At 30.8% G+C, this 22,645-nt stretch overlaps 1 protein-coding gene across 3 annotated transcripts in view; it reads left to right on the forward strand.

Annotated features, from left to right (window-relative positions):
* LOC145270687 (uncharacterized) overlaps positions 1 to 22,645 on the forward strand; it is a 50,029-nt gene that overhangs the window by 17,184 nt on the left and 10,200 nt on the right. The window contains exon 1 of one of the 3 annotated variants that reach the window (XM_080126314.1): positions 19,294 to 19,475. The exons of 1 other annotated variant lie outside the window; for it this stretch is intronic. The gene's annotated coding sequence lies outside the window, so the exon portion shown is untranslated. Of the gene's footprint in view, positions 1 to 19,293; positions 19,476 to 22,645 lie in introns of those variants that run through there. One more of the 3 variants, XM_080126313.1, reaches the window with a different exon arrangement.

Raw genomic sequence — 22,645 nt, forward strand, 5'->3', positions numbered from 1 at the left:
TTGTATTTGACTACCTCACTTGGAATTTTACATTGAATAATAGCGTGGACGTCTTTGTATTGACCTGCAAGAATAGCTCGTTCACTCAGTCAAGAGAAATTCTTATAATTTGAATATCTGCAAAAACCTTTTAAACTAACTCTTCTTTTGATGTAATAAAATTACAAAAGTTAAAAGTCAAAGAATTTTGTCCTTATCTCTGATCAGCTGGCACTTTTCCGTACCCAATTTCCCACAAGTGATGCAAAAATTTATGTGCGGATCGAACAGTCTGCAACTGGACATTCATATTTTGAGTTAAGTTTAATGTCTTCACATGGCACAAAAAAGTAGAGTATTTGAGGCAAGCATTTATTTCATCTGCTGGTGTTGATTGAAGAATAACAGGTAACATTTGTCTGAAATCACCTGCAATCAATATTACTGCATTCCCAGATGGTCTGACATTGCCACGCAAATCTTGCAAGGATCGACCAGAGCCTCAAGTGATTTTTTGCGTACCATTTTGCATTCATCCTAAACAATAAGTTTGCATTTCTGCAATATTTTTCCCCATATTGGATGTTTTGGAGAATGTTTCAAAGTAGAATAAATAATTCTTCTACTTGGCAGCAAGGTCGCAGGTATTCCGCATGCAGCAAGGGCTAAGGCTATGTCATTTTCTTACCGAATGGCTGCCAAAATCAATTTAATTAGAAAGGTTTTACCAGTTACTTCTGGTGCTGTTCAAAGTAGCTGTAATTTCCAAATAACTTCTATTCTCACAGTCAGTAAATTAGGTGACTAAAATAGGATTTATCCATGTTTTGACAATAACTTATTCACTGTAATTAATTTAGGAGACTTAATTAGGATGAAGGATAAGAGATGGACAGATAAAGAGGAAGATATATAGATAGAAAAGAGAAAGTGAGAGGAAAATAGAGAAAGAGAAGGAGATAGAGAGAGATAAAGGGATTGATAGATAAACAGAGAGAGGGGAGAGTTAGAAACAGAGAGGCCGATACAGAGGAAAGGAGAGAGATAGAGGGAGTTAGAGAGAGAAAGGAGCTCAAAAGGAGATGGAGAGGGTGATATAGACAGAAAGATAGATTGAGAGAGGGAAAGGGAGAGATGGATAGAGAGATATTAAGAGAGGAAGAGAGAGAGGGGGTAGAGAAACAGAAGGTGAACTACACTTCACCGTTTTGTCCTCGTTCAGTAGAGTAGAGATCTTTCGAGACTGAAGCAATTTTAATTTTTTGTTACTATCTAGAGTACCCTTTTTTTTCCGTGAGCTAGATTTTCCATACATTAGAAACCGACCGGGTTATCTGTACTTTCACCTAACAAATTAATAAAAGAAAAACATATTGTAAAATTTGAATTTAGTGTGAAAATACTATTTTTAAAAAATAGCACGATAACATAAGTGCATCTGTCACTTTAGGTACTCCTTGGGCGTTGAGTTCCATGGCGACCAGCATAATTATTTAATGGTCGCTCTCTTAGCCTCCCCTAGTCAAGGCTAATGAATGCGCACATAACATTTTTTTATTTACTGACGTTGGCTTAGTAACTAAACGATTTATTGATAATTTTGTAACCCTTAAACGCATGCCGGAAGATTTAAATTGGTTCATTATTGTTGTAATGGAAAAAAAGTTTTATTCAACACAAAACCAAAAGCACATATTAACGATAAATGATTTATTATTCTATTCATTGAAATTTACTAATTTTTAAAAAAGTAAAAAAAAGGTAATAAAAATAGTTGCTTATGTGCGCATGTAAAAATGTTTGTAAAAGTGAGAATTTATTTTAATCATTTAAAAAACTTGGGATTTATTTTTTTTTAGATTAGGTCCACCTTATAATCACCCTCAACCTCCCCATATTAAGAACAGCTTCCAGAATACACACCATTTTTGGAGGGGGGGATACTTGCAAAATTTAACTTATATTTGTTGTCAGCATACCCACCCGAAAATACTATTAAAAAAAAGGTGTTCAGTGCCCGTTGCAGAGAAGTAGATTTATTTATCAATAAAAGTCGTTATTTAAAAAAGAAAATTGTGGAGGTGGACCTAAATGTAAATATTTACCCAAAAAATCATCCACTTATGTAAATTAAAAATGTCTGTAAAAGTGAGAAATTATCAATACAGTGTTTAGTTATTTTTTTTAAAATATTCATGAAAAGAGTTTAGCCAACATAAGTAAATACATGAATTACAAATGTTTGTAAAAGTGAAAAATTATTAGTAGCTTTTTTCTTTTAATATTCATAAAGAGTAAAATTTTTTCCAATATTCATGAAAAGAGTTAAGCCAACGTAAATAAATAGATTCTTGTAAAAGTGACAAATTCAGGTTTAGTTACTTTTTTTATTCATAAAAAGAGTTAAGCCAACGTAAATAAATAATGTTTGTAAAAGTGCGAAAGGCAACGTAAGTAAATAAATGATAAATGTTGCGTTCGCATGCGTTAGCCTTGACAAAGGGGGGCTAAGGGAGCGACCATTAAATAATTCTGCTGGTCGCCATGGAACTCAACGCCCAAGGAGTACCCCACTTTATTTTAAATATTTATTTTCCAAAGGACTGTTTGAATAAATCAACAATGAATAAAATTGTGCTTCTACCCTTTATTGCCGAAATTGGAGACGCCATTTTTTTACACGCACTTGCTATCCAAATCTAGGGGAGACATCATTATATGGCCGAACGATTGCTTCCGGAAAGGGAAAGAATAAATTTACCAAAATTAACATTTATTACTTCCGGAAACGTTAAATTAAATTAAAATTATCATTTATTACTTCCAGAAACTTGGTAAACCGATATTACTGGAGAAAATGAATCTTGACAATTCAAAAGAATGTTTAAAATTATTTATTTGTTCGAAAAAAAAAAACTTCCGGAAAGAACTATAAAAAAAAGTAAATAAAGAAAGTGAAAAAGAACATATATCCATAATTGTTTAATTGGAAATGTTTCGATTGAATTAATGAGAACGGGAAAATTTTTCATGGAACATTTTTTTTTTATTAAAAACAAAATTGAAATGACATATTCATAATTATTTAAATTGGGCGAGCGCCATTTGAAAACCAAAACATTTATTAGTTTTTTTTTGTTTGTTTATTTTTTCGTTTGTGCGTGTGTGTTTTTTTTTTTTCGAACAAATAAATAATTTTATACATTTTTTTTTAAATTAAAGCAACTTTGAAAGGCCAACACAAATTAATTTAAATGATTGTTTTTTTTTTAACGAAGAAGTGGGCTGTTTTTTATTTTTATTTTTTACTGGGAATCGAAATATATTTGTAAAAACATTGATTGAAAAGTTTGCGTAAAAAATATAATTTTAAGAAAACATTTTTGAAATGAAAGCAACATTGGACTTTTATAAAATAGTTTTTTTTTTCGAACAAATAAATAATTTTAAACATTCTTTTGAATCGTCAAGATTTTTTTGTCAAATAAATAAATTTCAAGCAATTTTTGCAATAAATAATAAATAGCAACTTCGTTAATTTTACGACGCGCCCCAGCATATTATAAACATTCTAACCTCGCCATGTTAAAATGGCTTTCGGAATGAACACCCCCAACCTCCCCATATTAAGAACGGCTTTCGAGGTTTGTGGAAGGGCGTGTTTAATTTGAAAGCCGTTTTTACCATGGGAGATTAGGGTGTTTATAATACACTGAGGCATGTCGTAAAAATGAAACAGTTTAGAAAAAGTTAGATCAAACTTTTTTATGTAAACAATGCTTTGAAAGTAACTAAACAATTAAAACGTAATGTTTCATGAGTGATAAACAAAGAAATTTAAAATTTAAAAAATTGGTAAGATACATAAATATATTTAAATTTAAAAAATAGTTTTTTTTTGATAATGCAGAGAGTGATCAGCGCTATTTTTTTAAATCGTATTTCCACGTTTTATTAAAGTTTTATGATATGTTTTTTATGCAATTGTAAGGTTAAAAGTACAGAATATATAAAACACCCTCCCTTCCCCATGTTAAGAATGGCTTTTTAAATAATAACGTTATTATTTCAGCATGGATCACTCTCTGCATGAGTACCTTATTTTGTTATACTTATCTTGTAATTCTAGAGTAGTTGAAACGAAAGTTACCGGAAATAAAACCGAGCAGTCTCGCAGAAAGGACTTGCGAAAAATATTTATATTTAAATTAAAAATTTTATAATTCGAAATGTTAAATTATTTTAATAACATGCCAACATTCTTTAACTTTACAGATAGATTTTCTGAAAATTTCAATTAAATTGGTAATGTAGAAATATGGTTTCATCGATTTAGAACGAACCAAGAATTACATTTATATATATATATATATATATATATATATATATATATATATATATATATATATATATATATATATATATATATATATATATAGATTTGTTTTGTAAGAAAACCACATTCTGTGCCGCAATCCGTTTGAATTATATGTTGACTTTTCAAAAATGCCGCTCAAAGGAACACAGTTAATAATGACGTTTGTGCAATCCAATGATTAGTTGGAACGATGCATGCATGACTTGCCCACCAAGTGTCAGTAATAGATACCCAACAGTCTTTTTTATCAGAGAACAGAGAAGAAAGAGAGAGGAGTGGCATATAAAAACAATTTTCAGCTGAGTACAATATGGTTGTCTTCAAGTCTAACGTAAACAAGTTCTTGATGAGCCGTTCCACTTGTTAACAAATTTACCGAATTTCCATTACTAACGATTACTATATTGTCCAATTTCTACTGCACACTCTTTAACCCTTATCCTCGAGTGGCCTCTTGGCCTTGATAAGTGGTGATGCCTATGTAAAAAAAAAGAAAAGAAAAAATGTATTTACTTGAAAGTGGATGACGTCATAAATGATGAATTGTAGTTTTGGGTAATTTTGGAAAAATAAATCTCATTTTGTGACGTCATCCATTTAAATTATAGAGCCACATTTCCGAAAAGCCTCTAAAAAGAAACAGTTAATAAAATTCAATGCATTACTTGATATAGCTGCAATATCTGACATTTTTTTTACACAGGTATCACCACATTATCAAGGCCAAGAGGCCACTCAAGGGTAAGGGTTAAAGAGTGTACAGTAGAAATTGGACAATATAGTAATCGTTAGTAATGAAAATTCGGTAAATTTGTTAACTTATATGGAACGGCTCATCAAGAACTTATTTACGTTAGAGTTGAAGACAACCATATTGTAGTCAGCCGGAAAGCAGGAAAATGGAAGACAATTCCACAGGCGTGCAGTTCTAAGAAAGAAGCTTTGTTCATGGAATCTACGTTTAGTTTTAGGCACAGATAAAGAGTGGGGGGAATTATTGATAGTGTTTTCAACTAGATGAGTGTATCTTGTGAAAGTTTGGCGAGGGGGGACCATAGACTGAAGCTCAGTCGAACACTTTCCATGAAAATAACGATACATCAGAGACAAACTCGCAACATCTCTTCTGTGAGAAAGAGGTTGCAGCGAAGAGAAAAGGACATCTACGAGGCTACGAAGTCTAGCAGCTCCTGCCCAGATGTGGCAACAGTATTCCATCCTTGGACGTACCTGGCTCTTATATAGATAGAGAATTGCATCAGCCGTGAGATATCTACTGGATCAATAGAAACATCCCACCGTTTTTCCAGCGGCCTTGGCAACAGATTTGATGTACATGTTCCATTTAAGATCAGGAGTAATAGTCAAGCCAAGAAGCTTGTCAAAACTTGAGGCCTCCTGAAGACGAGAGCCATTCATTTCAATTGATGCCAGATGTGGATCAGAACGTTGATGATGTAAAGAGAGAAGCTTGGTTTTAGATGCATTAAAAGTAACCAGCCACTCCTTTCCCCATTGTACCACGTGCTCAAGATCAGAGGAGAGAGAATCGGAGAGAACTTGGTCGTTTACTGTCTTAGATTTGCTACCATAAATGGTAGTGTCATCAGCATAAATGTCTACAAATGATGTAAGGATATGATTTGGAAGATCATTTTGTCCACCAAGTGTCAGTAATAGATGCCCAACAGTCTTTTTTAGCTGTTTATGGATAAGTACATCTTTACAATATTCTCAATCATACCCTTTTCTTGGCTGTGCTGGCCTTCTTTAGGCCAAGACTAATCTATATCTGTTGAACAGCTATTTTATTAGCTTCGCACATAATTTTTTGTAGTAGCTCAATGGTAGATAATAGTTAGAGCTCACAAGGTTACATGATAAAATTCTAGTTATTAAAATAAAACATTGAATAATCAATCTACAAACGATTATTTCTAGCTATTTCGAAAATTTACAAATTCATGATATGCAAAATTGAAAATTTTATGGTATGAAAATTTTAAAAAATTCATGGTATACAAAATTTAAAATTTTATGGTATGCAAATTTAAAAAATTCATGGTATGCCAAATTTAAAATTTTATGGTATGCAAATTTAAAAAATTCATGGTATACAAAATTTCAAATTTTATGGTATGCAAATTTAAAAAATTCATGGTATGCAAAATTTAAAATTTTATGGTATGCAAATTTAAAAAATTCATGGTATACAAAATTTCAAATTTTATGGTATGCAAATTTAAAAAATTCATGGTATGCAAAATTAAAAATTTTATGGTATGCAAATTAAAAAAAATCATGGTATACAAAATTTAAAATTTTATGGTATGCAAATTAAAAAAAATCATGGTATACAAAATTTAAAATTTTATGGTATTACAATTAAAAAAAATCATGGTATGCCAAATTTAAAATTTTATAGTATTCAAATTAAAAAAAATTAATGGTATGCAAAATTTAAAATTTTATGGTATGCAAATTTAAAAAAATTCATGGTATGCAAAATTTAAAATTTTATGGTATGCAAATTTTAAAAAATCTTGATATGCAAAATTTGAAATTTTATGGTATGCAAATTTGAAAAAGTCATGGTATACAAAATTGATAAATTCATGGTATGCAAAATTTACATATTTATAGTATATATAATTTACAAGTTCATGGTATATAAAACTTACAAATTCATGGTATATAAAATTTACAAATTCATGATATATAAAATTTAAAAATTAATGATATATATGATTTACAAATTCATGGTATATAAAATGTACAAATTCATGGTATATAAAATTTAAAAATTCATGATATATATAATTTACAAATTCATGGTATATAAAAATTACAAATTTATGGTATATAAAATTTAAAAATTCATGATATGTAAAATTCATGGTATGCAAAATTTACTAATTTATAGTATATATAATTTACAAATTAATGGTATATAAAATTTACAAATTTATTGTATATAAAATTAAAGAAGTCATTGTACGTAAATTTACAAATTCATGGTATGAAAAATTTACAAATTCATAGCATATAAATTTTACAAATTTATGGTATTAAAATTAACAAATTTATGATATATAAAATTGAAAAATTCATTATATGTAAAATTTACAAATTTATTGTATGGAACATTTACAAATTTATGGTATGTAAAATTAACAAATTTATGGTATGCAAAATTTACAAATTTATTGTATATAAAATTTATAAATTCATGGCATATAAAATTTACAAATTAATAATATATAAAATCTACAAATTTATGGCATATAAAATTTACAAATTCATGATATATAAAATTTACAAATTCATGATATATAAAATTTACAAATTCATGATATATAAAATTTACAAATTCATGATATATAAAATTTACAAATTTATGGCATATAAAATTTACAAATTCATGATATATAAAATTTACAAATTTATGGTATATAAAATTTACAAATTCATGATTTATAAAATTTACAAATTCATGATATATAAAATTTACAAATTTATGGCATATAAAATTTACAAATTCATGATATATAAAATTTACAAATTTATGGTATATAAAATTTACAAATTCATGATATATTAAATTTACAAATTCATGATATATAAAATTTACAAATTCATGATATATAAAACTTACAAATTCATGATATATAAAATTTACAAATTCATGATATATAAAATTTACAAATTTATGGAATATAAAATTTACAGATTGGTGATATATAAAATTTAAAATTTTATGGTATGCAAAATTAAAATATCATGGTATAAAAAATTTACAGATTCATGATATATAAAATTTACAAATTAATGATACATAAAATTTTCAAATTCATGATATATAAAATTTGCATATTCATGGTATGTAAACTTTTCAAATTCATGGTTTGCAAAATTTACAAATTTATCGTACGAAAAATGTATAAATTTATGGTATGCAAAATTTATAAATTGGTGCTACGTAAAATTTACAAATTCATGGTATGCAAAATCTAAAAATTCATCGTATTTAAAATTTACAAATTCATTTAAAATTTTATGGTATGCAAAATTAAAAAATCATGGTATATAAAATTTACAAATTCATGGTATATAACATTTTATGGCATGCAAAATTTTCAAATTCATGATGTATAAAATGTACAAATTCATTGTATATAAAATTGACAAATTCATGATATATAAAATTTACAAATTCATTGTACATAAAATTGACAAATTCATGATAAATAAAATTTACAAATTCCTGGCATATAAAATTTACAAATTCATGATATATAATATTTACAAATTCATGGTATATAAAATTTACAAATTCATGATATGTAAAATTTACAAATTCATGATATATAAAATTTATAAATTCATGATATATAAAATTTATAAATTCCTGGCATATAAAATCAAGCAATTCATGCTATATACAATTTACATATTCATGGTATGTAAACTTTATAAATTTATGGTTTGCAAAATTGACAAATTTATGGTATGAAAGATTTATAAATTTATTGTATGCAAAATTTACAAATTGGTGGTATGGAAAATTTACAAATTCATTGTATGCAAAATTTAAAAATTATAGTATGTAAAATTTATAAATTCATTGTATTTAAATTTATAAATTCATGGTATGAAAAATTTATATATTCATGGTATGTAAAATTTATAAATTCATGGTATGCAAAATTTACAAATTCATGGTATATAAAATTTATAAATTCATTGTATTTAAATTTATAAATTCATGGTATGAAAAATTTATAAATTCATGGGATGTAAAATTTATAAATTCATGGTATGCAAAATTTACAAATTCATGGTATGTAAAATTTACAAATTCATGGTATATAAAATTTATATATTCATTGTATTTAAATTTATAAATTCATGGTATGAAAAATTTATAAATTCATGGTATGTAAAATTTATAAATTCATGGTATGAAAAATTTATAAATTCATGGTATATAAAATTTATAAATTCATGGTATGAAAAATTTATAAATTCATGGTATGAAAAATTTATAAATTCATGGTATACAAAATTTACAAATTCATGGTATGTAAAATTTACAAATTCATGGTATATAAAAGTTATAAATTCATTGTATTTAAATTTATAAATTCATGGTATGAAAAATTTATAAATTCATGGTATGTAAAATTTATAAATTCATGGTATGTAATATTTATAAATTCATGGTATGAAAAATTTATAAATTCATGGTATGAAAAATTTATAAATTCATGGTATGCAAAATTTATAAATTCATGGTATGCAAAATTTACAAATTCATGGTATGAAAAATTTATAAATTCATGGTATGCAAAATTTATAAATTCATGGTATACAAAATTTACAAATTCATGGTATGTAAAATTTACAAATTCATGGTATATAAAATTTACAAATTCAGGCCAGAGTTGAGAGATTCAGAGAGATCTTGGTCGTTGGTAGCCTTTGTAGTTTTTTCATGGTAGTTTCGTCTGCATATATGTTTACGAATGGATTTTGAATGCGATTTTAGAGTCTATCTATTAAAGCATTATGGAGCTGGTCATAGGACGGTTTTCATTCTAATCGGATAAATTTCAATACAGAAATAAAACCCATTTCAAACTAAAACGATGAGAAATGTACGTGTTTTCTTTTTGCCTTTTTTTGTGAACTTGCGTAAATGAATAAGCAGGAACTATAACAATAGCACCCACAACTGGATCAGTTTATACTCAATGGATGCGTTAAAATTTACTGGCCTCTCTTTGCCCAATGTCATAGGAGAGAGACTAATCCTCGTTGTTGACCTTTGAAGTGCTGGTCGGGAAGTTTAGTCAGTCGAGAGATAGAGTTTGAAAATATGGAGACAGAAAAAAACTGTCTTCATATTTTCAAACTCTATCTCTTCCGAATTAAAAACTCGCAGGACGGAGCTAGGCGCCTCAAATGATTGGATTTTTTTATGGACCGTTCTTTTGTGGGTCTTTAGCCAGTTAAAATAGTTTTTAAGGGGTAAAAAAAAAGAAGGCAAATTGAAAAAAAACATAATATATTTTGTACATTCATCTTAGTTTATTTTGATACAGTGGCAACGTCACCAGCTTTGAATGCTACAGTTTTGATTTCGGTTTCGATTCTAGCTGATGGCATCCAAATACTTTTTTTTACTTTTGAAATCACGACTCTGTAATAATATATACGAAATCTGGACAAATTAAAATATCATATTTAAGCGTATTTTACAACAGGGCAAAGCCCCCTCCCCTCGCCCGCTTGTATGTATATTGATAAGCAATGGCAGATGCTCTGGAAAGTAAAAAAAAATCCGAGATATTACTGTAAACATGCAAAAAAACTGCATGTTTAGTATGGTGCATAGGTATATGCTGCAGACGGCAGTTAAACAACAGAAGAAATATTTCGCTAAGAAAATAACCACACAAGAAATGAACTGGAGTCGTTTAAGTATGGCAAGTTTTATGGCAAGTTCTCGTCTGACTTCAAATCTATAGTCCCCCCCTGGCCAAACATTCATGAAAAACACTCGTCTAACTGAAGCAACTATCAATAATTTCCCCCTTTGTTTATCTGTGCCTAAACCTAAGCGTAGATTCCAAGAACAAAGCTTCTTTCTTAGAATTGATGTGGAATTGTCTTCCGTTTTCCTGCTTTCCAGCTGACTACAATATGGTTGTATTCAAGTCAAACGTAAACAAATTCTCGTGGAAATAGTCCAATTTACTAGACTTCCGCTACTAACGATTATTACGATATTATCCCATTGACTACTGTACACTCATTGACCCTTATCCTTGAGTGGCCTCCTGGCCTTGATAAGTGGTGACTTATATGTAAACAAAAAAAAAGTAGTAAGCTGTTCTTGGATACGATATTCTTGACAGTTTTCCCGCGGTGCCCTCACTGGGGAAATGCCAACAACTTAATTTGTGGCTGTTTTTATACCCTTCAAGAGTTAACCTTCAGGGGAGCTTAATACCTCTCCCACGTTAAACTGACAAATCTTATTTAGAAGTTAAAAAGAAAACGTAATTTGCAATCGTATTTTCGGTTTGCCCAGTCGACCTTCAGAAGAAGGTCATTTTTACAACTGACCTTCAGAAAAAGGTCACTTTTACAACTGACCTTCAGAAGAAGGTCACTTTTTACAACGGACCTTCAGAAAAAGGTCACTTTTACAACTGACCTTCAGAAGAAGGTCACTTTTTACAACGGACCTTCAGAAAAAGGTCACTTTTACAACTGACCTTCAGGAGAAGGTCACTTTTTACAACGGACCTTCAGAAAAAGGTCACTTTTTACAATGGACCTTCAGAAAAAGGTCACTTTTTACAACGGACCTTCAGAAAAAGGTCACTTTTTACAACTGGCCTTCAGAAAAAGGTCACTTTTACAACTGACATTCGGAAAGAGGTCACTTTTACAACTGACCTTCGGAAGAAGGTCACTTTTACAACTGACCTTCAGGAGAAGGTCACTTTTACAACTGACCTTCGGAAGAAGGTCACTTTTACAACGGACCTTCAGAAGAAGGTCACTTTTACAACTGACACTTTTACAACTGACATTCGGAAGAAGGTTACTTTTACAACTGACCTTCGGAACAAGGTCACTTTTACAACTGACATTCGGAACAAGGTCACTTTTACAACTGACCTTCAGAACTGAAGAAGGTCACTTTTACAACTGAAATGTTTTCAATTACTCTAACTACGGCGCCACGGGTGCTGCCCGAATTTGACATGAAGATTTTTAGTTCAACTATGTAAGCCTGAAGAAGGTCGGGGGTTAAATCGGCCGAAACGTTGTGAAAATGACACTCAAGATGAGAACAGTAGTCCAAAGAATTCAAGTAATACGAATTTAAATAATATATACGAACAACTTTTATGTTACAGTCAACATCTTCATTTAGATTTTCTGTTCTTATGTGGCCCCATTTATGAAGGGTTATTACCACTGCTCATTTTCCAAGGGGTTATCCATTTTTTTTAAAAGGAGTCATCACTTATCAAGGCCCGGAGGCCACTCAAGGATAAGGGTTAATAAGCGTACAATGCTCAATGAGACAATGTCGTAATAATCGTAAGTTGTGGGAATTTGGTAAATTGGATTACTTAAGGGGGACAGCTCATCAAGAACTTGTTTACATTGGACTTGAAGACGATCATAGTTTAGTCAGCTGGAAAGCAGGCAAAAGGAAGAGAGTTGCACAGGTGTGCAGTTCTAAGAAAGAAGCTTTGTTCCTGGAATCTACGATTAGGTTTAGGTACTGATAAAGTGGGGGAAATTATTGATAGTGTGTACAACCAAACCAGTGTTTCTCGTGAATGTTTGGCGAGGGGGGCATAGATTGGAGCTCAGACAAGCACTTGTCATGAAAATAACGATAAAGCAGAGACAGGCCCGCAACGTCTCTTCTGTAAGAAAGAGGTTGCAGGGAAGAGAAAAGGGCATCCCCCACTAGGCTACGAAGTCTGTTTTGAACTCTGCCAAGGCAGGACAAGTCCTTTCTAGCAGCTCCTGCTCAGGTGTGGCAACAGTATTCCATCCTTGGACGTACCTGGATCTTATATAGATAGAGAATTGCATCAGCAGTGAGATATCTACTGGATCTATAGAAGAATCCACCATTTTCACAGCGACCTGGCAACAGATTTGATCTACGTGTTCCATTACAGATCAGGAGTAACGGCGAAGCCCAGGAGCTTGCAAAAACATGGAGCCTCCTCAAGATGAGAGCCATTAATTTCAATTGATGCCAGATGGGGATCAGAACGTTGATGATGTAAGGACAGAAGTTTGGTTTTAGATGCATTAAAAGTAACCAGCCACTTCTTTGTCCATTGTACCACATGTTCAAGATCAGAGGAGAGAGAGAGAGAGAGAGAAAGAGAGAGAGAAAGGATTTTTATCAGTTGTCTCCTCTTTAGTTTCAAGGAGTAGTGCTTCTTTGTAATTAGGACGAAATTCGAAAACTGAAATACTGAATTTCAAGTAAAATCAATAACGTCTACTTATTTGTCATGTAGTAATAATGTACATATCCAAAAATCACGAAAAACGATAAGGTAGAAAATTAATTATTAATGAAAATAGTTTTCGAGAAAAAAATCGGCGAAAATTGAGTTTTGCTAAAAAATTAAACAGGAGAGTTCGAATCGTAACAAGGGAAGTAATTTTTTTTTTAAACATTTGACAACTGCTTTAATTAATAATTAATTTTTACCTTACTGTTTTTCGTAATTTTTGAATATGCTCATTGCTGCGACATGACAAGTAAGTCGATATTTTTTGATTAGTGTCTAAGCTCCACCTCGCATGTTGAGCATTTTATTATCCCGAGATGTCATCATGTAAAGAATTTTCATTACTTCTTCTCACACACACGCACGCACACACACACACACACACACATATATATATATATAGTTTTATTTGTAGTATTCCGAATTTTATTGGGTTTATATAATTCAGTAATCGTTAATAAACCAATAAATTTTAAACCAAAAAGAGATGACTTAAACTGTAAGCTACAAAATTATCGTATTTCATAATTGAGCATTCATATATTGTTTTAACAAAAACAAAGACTTCAAAGAATGGGTTGATAGCAACAAAAAAGTGTATTTCATCGTTAGTTACAATTGTTTCAAGACTATTCGGACAAATTCAAACATTATGTCATTTGAAAATTTTCACAAGAACAGCCTTTCTTCAGACTTATTGAATAAAAAGCACTTTAACAATAAAACATTATGGAAACCATTTCTCTTATGAGGAAAAGAAAACAATCGAAAATAGTTTACCTATATCTCATCCTTGCAAAGTATTTTTAAAGATTTATATATTTACCTATTTTCGTATCTCCATTTAAAAAATTTCAAACAAAATATCATTACCAGCAATTACCTATGTCCATTTAATATGTTTTATTAATACTATTCAATGATTTCGTAAATTAAATTTCTTTGTTTCTTTATTTAATTTAAATTATTTTTTAATCCGGACTAATTAAACTTCTTTGTTTCTTTATTTAATTTTAATTATTTTTTTTAATCCGGACTAATCAACTAAGTTATATTGTTACGATTCTATGTTAGTTTCGTATCTGGAATTTGCTTTGTTTATTTACAAAAATATCGGCTAACCTATTTATGTGATTTAAGAAAAGTTTTTGTTTAAAACTTATTCATTAAGGAAAAAAAGTTAAACATTACTTTATACTTAGTTCATTCTCATTCTTCATTTAAAATTAAGGATCTCAATTTATTTTTTATTTTTTATTTTCTTTCGTTCCTTCCTATTAAGATTTACGATTATCGGATATTTTAGATGTAGAAAGGGAGGTAATTCTGCACTTTTGAAATTTTAAATTCATTCATACTCAAAGTAAAAAGTAAAAAGTTGAGAACAAAAAAGAAAGAAAAAACGAGAGCAAAAGAAGGCAAAAAGAAAGAAAAAAAAGAAAAAAAGGAACAAAAAAGATAAAATAAAGAAAAATAAAATAAAAAAGAACAAAAGAAAGAAAGGAAAAAGAGAGAACAAAATAAAGAAAAAAGAAAGAAAGAAAAAAGAAAAAAAAGAAAGAAAAACAATAAAAAAGAACGAATGCTTGAACAAAAGGAAAAATATAATAAAACTAATAAAAGTACGAATGAAAAAGAAAGAAAGAAAAAAGAAACAAAAAAGAAAGAAAACAATAAAAAAAGGAAACAAACAAAAAAGAAAGAAACAAAAAAGAAACAAAAAACAATAAAAAAGAAAGAATTTTCTAACAAAAGAAAGAATGAAATAAAAGTAAGAATGAAAAAGAAAGAAAAGAAAGAAAACTAGACAAAAAAGAAATAAAGAATGAAAAAAAGAAAAAGAAAATAAAGTAAGAAAGAATGAAGAATAAAAAAGGGAAAAAGATAACAAAATAAATGAATAAATAACGAACACATGAAAGCGATAATAGAAATAAAGAACGAAGGAAAGACGGAACAAAAGAAAAAAAATGGAAAAGAAGAACAAAAGGCAAGATGATTATTGCGTAACGCCCCAAATGTCAGACATGTTTAATTAAAAAGCTGTTCTTTCCTTTATTTCTTTTTATTTCTTTTCTCTAAAGGAAACTTTTGATACTAAGGTATGCACCCGACCCCCGACGGATAATATCGTCTGAGAATCGAGCTATTCGCTTGTCAGGGTGGAGAGTGGGTGGGACAAGGTCATCGAGTTCGGATTCTATAGGCGTAACGGCCCATGACAGAAACTGAAATGTTCTCAATGAAAAAACCTCGGCTCATGTCCATTAACATTTCATTACATCGTTACTGGCCTAACCTGTTGATGAGGTGTCCTGTGAAGTGCCACACACACACACACACACACACACACACACACACACACACACACACACACTTATATATATTTCTGTAGAAATATATTTTCTTATTATATATCAATCCTTATATAAGAAGCTCGATGTAATTACAGAGCAACATAGAGAATGAATGACAAAAAGTTATATTCCAAAATTCATGATGTTGACCATCTTATAATTTACATCGTTACTGGCCTAACCTGTTGATGAGGTTTCCTGTAAAGCCACACACACACACACACACACACACACACACACACACACACACACACACACACACACACACACACACACTTATATACACTTGTGCCCGATATTATTCATACCCCTCGGATCTTTGAGATTTCTATAAGAATATTGCTCAAACCAGAAGGTAGACAATATTAAAGGGATTTCAAACAATAAATCAAGCATAAGCATTTAATTTAAACTCAACAAATAAATAAATTATGCAAGTTTGAAACATTATACAAAGAAAAACAATAATGGCACTAGTTCAAAATTATTCATACCTCTCTTACTAATAGTCAATAGCATGCCCTTTATTCTTAATAACTGCCTGTAACCGTTTTGGATATTTATCAACAAGGTTTTTACAAGCATCAACACTGATTTTTGACCATTCTTCAATGCAGTAGTTCTCCAAATCCCTCAAATTTCTAGGTTCCGCTTTTTAACCTCAGTTTTCAATATGTGCCAGAGGTTTTCGATAGGGTTCAGGTCGGGACCCTGGCTAGGCCATTCCAAAACATTAATTTGATTATCCTCAAACCATTTCTTGACTATTTTGGCAGTATGTTTTGGATTATTATCCTGTTGAAGGACCCGGTTTGGTCCTAAATGGAGCTTCTCCGCATCCTGTCTAATGTTTTTCTGGAGTATCTCCAAATATTGCTCCTTCTTCATGGTTCCATCTATCTTGACCAAACTACCTGGACCACTAGCCAAAAAGGAGCCCCAAAACATTAGGCTACCACCACCATGTTTCACCGTGGGTATGGTGTTCTTTGGGTTGTAAGCTTCTCCTTTCTTCCTCCAAACGTAAGAAGCATCCATATGGCCAAACAATTCAAACTTTATTTTCGTCAGTCCACAAAATACTTGAGAAAACGGACTCTGGAGAATTCACATGGGTCCTAGCAAACTTTAGACGTGCTGCAAGGTGTTTTCCGGTGTGCAATGGAGTCCTTCTTGGTCTTCTTCCTTTCAGACCATTTTCATGCAGAGTCCTTTGCAATGTTTGCCTTGATATTTTTATGCCAGAAGACTCCAGATTTTCTAAAATGTCCTTAGTAGTGGTGGTTGGATTTGCATTAACACTTCTTACAATATTCCGGGTGGCTCTAGCAGACAGTTTCCTTTTCCTTCCTCTACCAATCAAGTTGTTTGTTGTGTGGTGGCTGTGGAATTTTTTGATGATGCTCTGTACTGTTGCTGTAGGGACCTCAAATTTCTTGGAAATTGACTTGTAACCTAAACCATCCTTATGTGAATTCACAATTTTAGTCCTAAGATCATTACTAAGCTCTTTTTTCTTCCCCATTCTAATAATTTTTATTCTTTTATTGGTTTTCAGTTGATATCATTTTAATTTCTGAAAAAATGCAAAAAACGCAATGAAATTAATCAAAGGTTGTATAAAAGCATTCAAAATAAGAATCAAACAGGAAACAAACAGTCAGAAACTCGATTAATACTGAAACATAAGGGGGTATGATTATTTTTGAACATTGCAGATTTTATAAATAGCTGTATATTTCTTTTATTACAAGTATCCCGAGATTTTAAAATGACGAAAATGATCAGAAGAGGTTTATTAAGAATATGTATCAATATGGACGTAAACAATAAATTCTTACAAAGTTACACCTAATAAACTACATTTTCAAGGGGGGGTATGAATAATATCGGGCACAAGTGTATATTTCTGTAGAAATATATTTTCTTATACTATATATATATCAATCCTTATTTAAGAAGCTCAATGTAATTACAGAGCAACATAGAGAATGAATGACAAAAAGTTATATTCCAAAATTCATGATGTTGACCATCTTATAATTTACATCGTTACTGGCCTAACCTGTTGATGAGGTTTCCTGTAAAGCCACACACACACACACACACACACACACACACACACACACACACACACACACTAACACACACTAACACACACACACACACACACATATATATATATATTTCTGTAGAAATATATTTTCTTATTATATATCAATCCTTATATAAGAAGCTCAATGTGATTACAGAGCAATATAGAGAATAAATGACAAAAAGTTATATTCCAAAATTCATGATGTTGACCATCTTATAATTTATTCCTTTAATTCAGTTGACTTATACAATTCTTGACAGTATCTGTTTCGTAGCGCAAAATCAATCACTTAATTATTATATAAATCAGCGAATCTATTATGCCCTTAACTCATCAGAAGAAATAGCAACAATCAATCTATCAAAAGGAATTAAAATGTGACATGGTGAAAATCCGAAAATTGTAAGAGAAGCTGCAGATACCTTTATATTTTTCTATTACGCCATATTAAATATTGACGGATTGATTGTTGCTATTTCTTCTGATGAGTTAAGGGCATAATAGATTCACAGATTCATATAATAATTAAGTGATTGATTTTGCGCTACGAAACAGTTACTGTCAAGAACTGTATAAGTCAATTGAATTAAAGGAATAAATTATAAGATGGTGAACATGATGAATTTTGGAATATAACTTTTTGTCATTTATTCTCCCCCCTCCCTCTCTCTCTCTCTCTCTCTCTCTTTATATATATATATATATATATATATATATATATATATATATATATATATATATATATATATATATATAATTATCCACTGATATGTGTTCGTCGTCTACAACTCATCAGAGTGGCTGAATCTAGACACTCTGATGAGTCGTAGACGACGAAACACGTGTAAGTGGATAATTATATTTTAAAATCAATATATATGCCGCTCTCCGTGTGGGGGTACCAAATTGATAAAAAGGAAAATTATTCCCAACTCGCATTTAGATAAAAATGCACTTATAAATAATTGAATTCATTCAAGACGTAACTCCGGGCGGCTTGCTAGTATGTGCGTGTGTAATATTTTTTAAATATAAATATTATGTGCCTCGCGTGCATGTAATTGCGAGGCAAGGGTTGCGCAATCCTCAACCATACCTCTCCTGAATCGGCACTGTTTGAGTCCAGTGGCAAGGAGAAGAACAGGACGACTGGAGACAATGCCGAGATAAGCGGAGAGCACATGCAGTGGAAGTCTCAAATGGTCACTCATTTAGATTCAACGTCTCTATCAAATGCGCCACGTGGGGCCCCAGAGGAATAGTTGGCCGAAACGTCCTGAAACAATAAAGAAAAAGATGAGGATAAATAGTCCGCAACAAAATAAATGAATAAATAATGCTCATCTCAATGAACATTCCAGTATGTAAAATGTGGGCTTTTTGCCGTCACTAGTTTTAAGATGTCAGATGACGTCATAAGCTTACAAGCAAAGAAAGTACGACGTGAATAAGTATGACAATGAAGAATTAAAAGGTGATTTCAAGGCAATAGAAAATTGCACGCTGTTTTTTCGAATTGTGTTCTGGCAAATATCCATCGCTTTATAAGAAAAACAACAGAACAAAAAAAAAAAATGAATGTTAAAACATAAACACACGTAAGTACGCATATACATCAATACGTCTTGGCCTTCGGGACAAGATCAAAGTGTAGTATCTGTTCTTCAGATGCTGCACTTCTATTTCTTGTTCTCTTTCGGTGAAGGAGAAATCCTTCACGACTGAGACAATTTTTATTTTTGTACCTTTTCTCCACGTTAAAAAACGACCCGTGGGGAGGTATAATAAATAGGTACATCAATACGTATATATAAGTTTCGTGGTTTAATTTTAAATTCTGCAAAAAAAAAAAAGCATATACAGGCATATATTCCATTTAAGAATTTATTGTTTGACATATATTGATCCATTCTTAAATATTGAGCTTTTCCTTTTTGGCTAGGATCTCCTTCAAATTTTTACTTCAAATAATATTTATTAGGATTTTTCATCTGCATTCTATCAGTGTCTTATCTCGCTTATATATATATATATATATATATATACTAGCGGGGGTACCCGGCGTTGCCAGAGTGTTTGTTTCCGGGACGGGGAGTTTTAAAAAATGTTATGGTAGGTAAGTAGGAAGGATCAAACCCGGAGTCATGAGTAAAAGTAGGAAAATAAAGTGTGAAAAAAAAAAACAAAAAAAAAACATCTGCAACGTTAACAGTTCGGCCACCAAGAAAAGTCCATTCTAGTTGTTTAGGAAAAAAAAAAAAAAAACGACTACGGTAGGTCGGCGCGAACGTGAAAATATAATGTGAATTGTCCAGCACGCTAACCACTACGCCACAGAGCACTGCAGCTTAGTTTAGTGATTTTAAATAACTTCACATGAAAGAACTACGAAGCCAAACACGTGTTCTCTTCTCAACTGTTCCTTGTGAACGATCCCCAAACGGTGTTAAGTGGTGGCAGGGGGAGGAGGAATTTATTAGAGAGAAAATATTTTACCACTTCCATTGATCTTAACCGATGTTGGCCGTGACTTCTCAGCAGAAAAAGTATAGAAATCTAAGATTATCGAGGAATTTGAGAAATAATAAGCCTATAACACACCTCAGATATTGTTCTGCCGTTTGTGCATATTATATTTGCATGAAATATCTTGATTTTTAATCCTATTAATGTCAAAATCAGACGGGAAAAAATGAGTTCATTTTATATATATATATATATATATATATATATATATATATATATATATATATATATGAGCAAACAGTTGATAAAATGTTAAAAACACTTTGAAATGAGTTAAAAACATATTTAATCTGAAAAGGAAACACTAGATAAATGGATAGTCCTTAATCCGCGGAGTTTCGAAGAAATACTTTCCTTCTCATCAGAGGGTAGGAATTAGCAAAATACGGGATCGGATTTTGCATGCAGAAGTATTTGATGAAACAAGTAAGTCAAAGATCTTACTTGAAAACAAAATAAGTTAAGCAGAGGGAATTTGGTAAAGAAAAAGGTGATTACACATGAATGGATAGTCTGGTGGAAGATAAAAAATCCAGTGACGGTAAAATCCAAATGTAAAACTTCAAGAAAGTTAAAAGAATTTCCATTTGTACAAGTAAAATCCAAAGACATCCCGTAATTGGAAGAAGATGGTCCATAATAATCCAAAGGAAAAAATCCATGGAATAATTCACAAAAATGTGTACAAAGAAGAAAATAATATTAATAAAGGAAAAATAAGATGTGCTTTTCACTCTACCTCCGAGACATAACTATATTATAAGCTCTATTTCCTATTTGGTTTTATTGAGCTTTTATATCTGAGATAATTTTATAAATGCATAAATTAATGCGTATATATTTCCTTTTTTTGTGTCTGCATCAGATCTCTTTGTCTAAATTTTAATTGATAATTTTAAAAGACGCAAGTTTCTTTTTTTTTGTGTGTGTGTGATAAAAATATCGATTTTATCACTTCGATCATTTCTGTTTTTAATAAAAACAAAGCAAACACATTCGCATGATTAAAGAAGACCGGAGAGCTGATTGGTCGAACATAGAAGAAGGTCTGGAAACACGTAGACAGGAAATGAGAAATCCGGAAAAAAAGTAGCTAGGAAACAGGTAGTCCGGAAACAGATCCCCTGGAAAGATATAAGCAAAAGAGAAAAAAGAGGGGGGGGATTGGAAGTAAGGCCAGAAACAGAGAGAGAGAGTGAGAGAGAGAGAGAGAGAGAGAGAGAGAGAGAGAGAGAGAGAGAGAGAGAGAGCTGAGACTGGAAGTTTTATAAAAGAAAAGAAAAGAAAGGAAAGCTGGAAATTCCAGGGTGAGCGTAGAGAAAAGGCGGTGCTCCGGTGCTTCTATAGAATTTGAACGCGCCAAACCTACTTTTGTCGAACTGAACTTAAACCTAAAACTTAGGTTTAGTTTAGGTTTAGTTTAAAGCAAAAAAATAAATAAATAAAAAATAACACACACACACACACACACACACACACACACACACACACACACACACACACACACACACACACACACACAAACACACACACATAAACAAACAAACACTAGGTTCGGGCAAAAATGGGCGGACAAAAATAGGGGGACCTTATTTTGAAAGCCGACTTATCATAATTGAAAGATTAAGGACTAAACTTAATTTCCAAAAAGGAAAAAAATATTTGTACACGTGAAAAAAAAAAAACAAGTTATGAAAATGTTTTCATGGCGAGCTACTCAATTCAGCTAAATTTTGAAGTTAAATAAATTCATTGTAAAAATCCTTTAAAACATAAATATTAGTTTTCTGGATCTTTTTCAAAGATAATTAGTAAAGTCCAAAAATATTGAATTAAGTAATAAAAAAGATAATTTCAAAGATAATTATTAAAGTAAAATCCTAAGATATCGAATTAAATAAAATAAAAAAACATACATTAATTAGGCCCAAAACCGAGTGATTGTTGCCGTTCACAAAACGTAACAAACTAAAATTTTGAATACACGAAATATACGAAGGTCCAAATTTTTCCGTTCGCAAAACGTAACAAACTAAAATATTGAATACACGAAATATACGAAGGCCCAAATTTCAGGCAGTCGAAAGACTGTGAACATGACGTCATGTAATTAAAAGGAGGAAGGGGTGTGATATTTTTCTCTTTTTTTCCCAGACGTGCATCCATACATTCCTATTCTGAACGTTCGTATAAATTTTTCCATTTTTTAATTTAATTATTTTTCTATGTTCCTGTTTTTAAA

Source organism: Euprymna scolopes, chromosome 46, assembly GCF_053919585.1.
Source record: "Euprymna scolopes isolate OS-2025 chromosome 46, ASM5391958v1, whole genome shotgun sequence".
NCBI lineage: Eukaryota > Metazoa > Mollusca > Cephalopoda > Sepiida > Sepiolidae > Euprymna > Euprymna scolopes.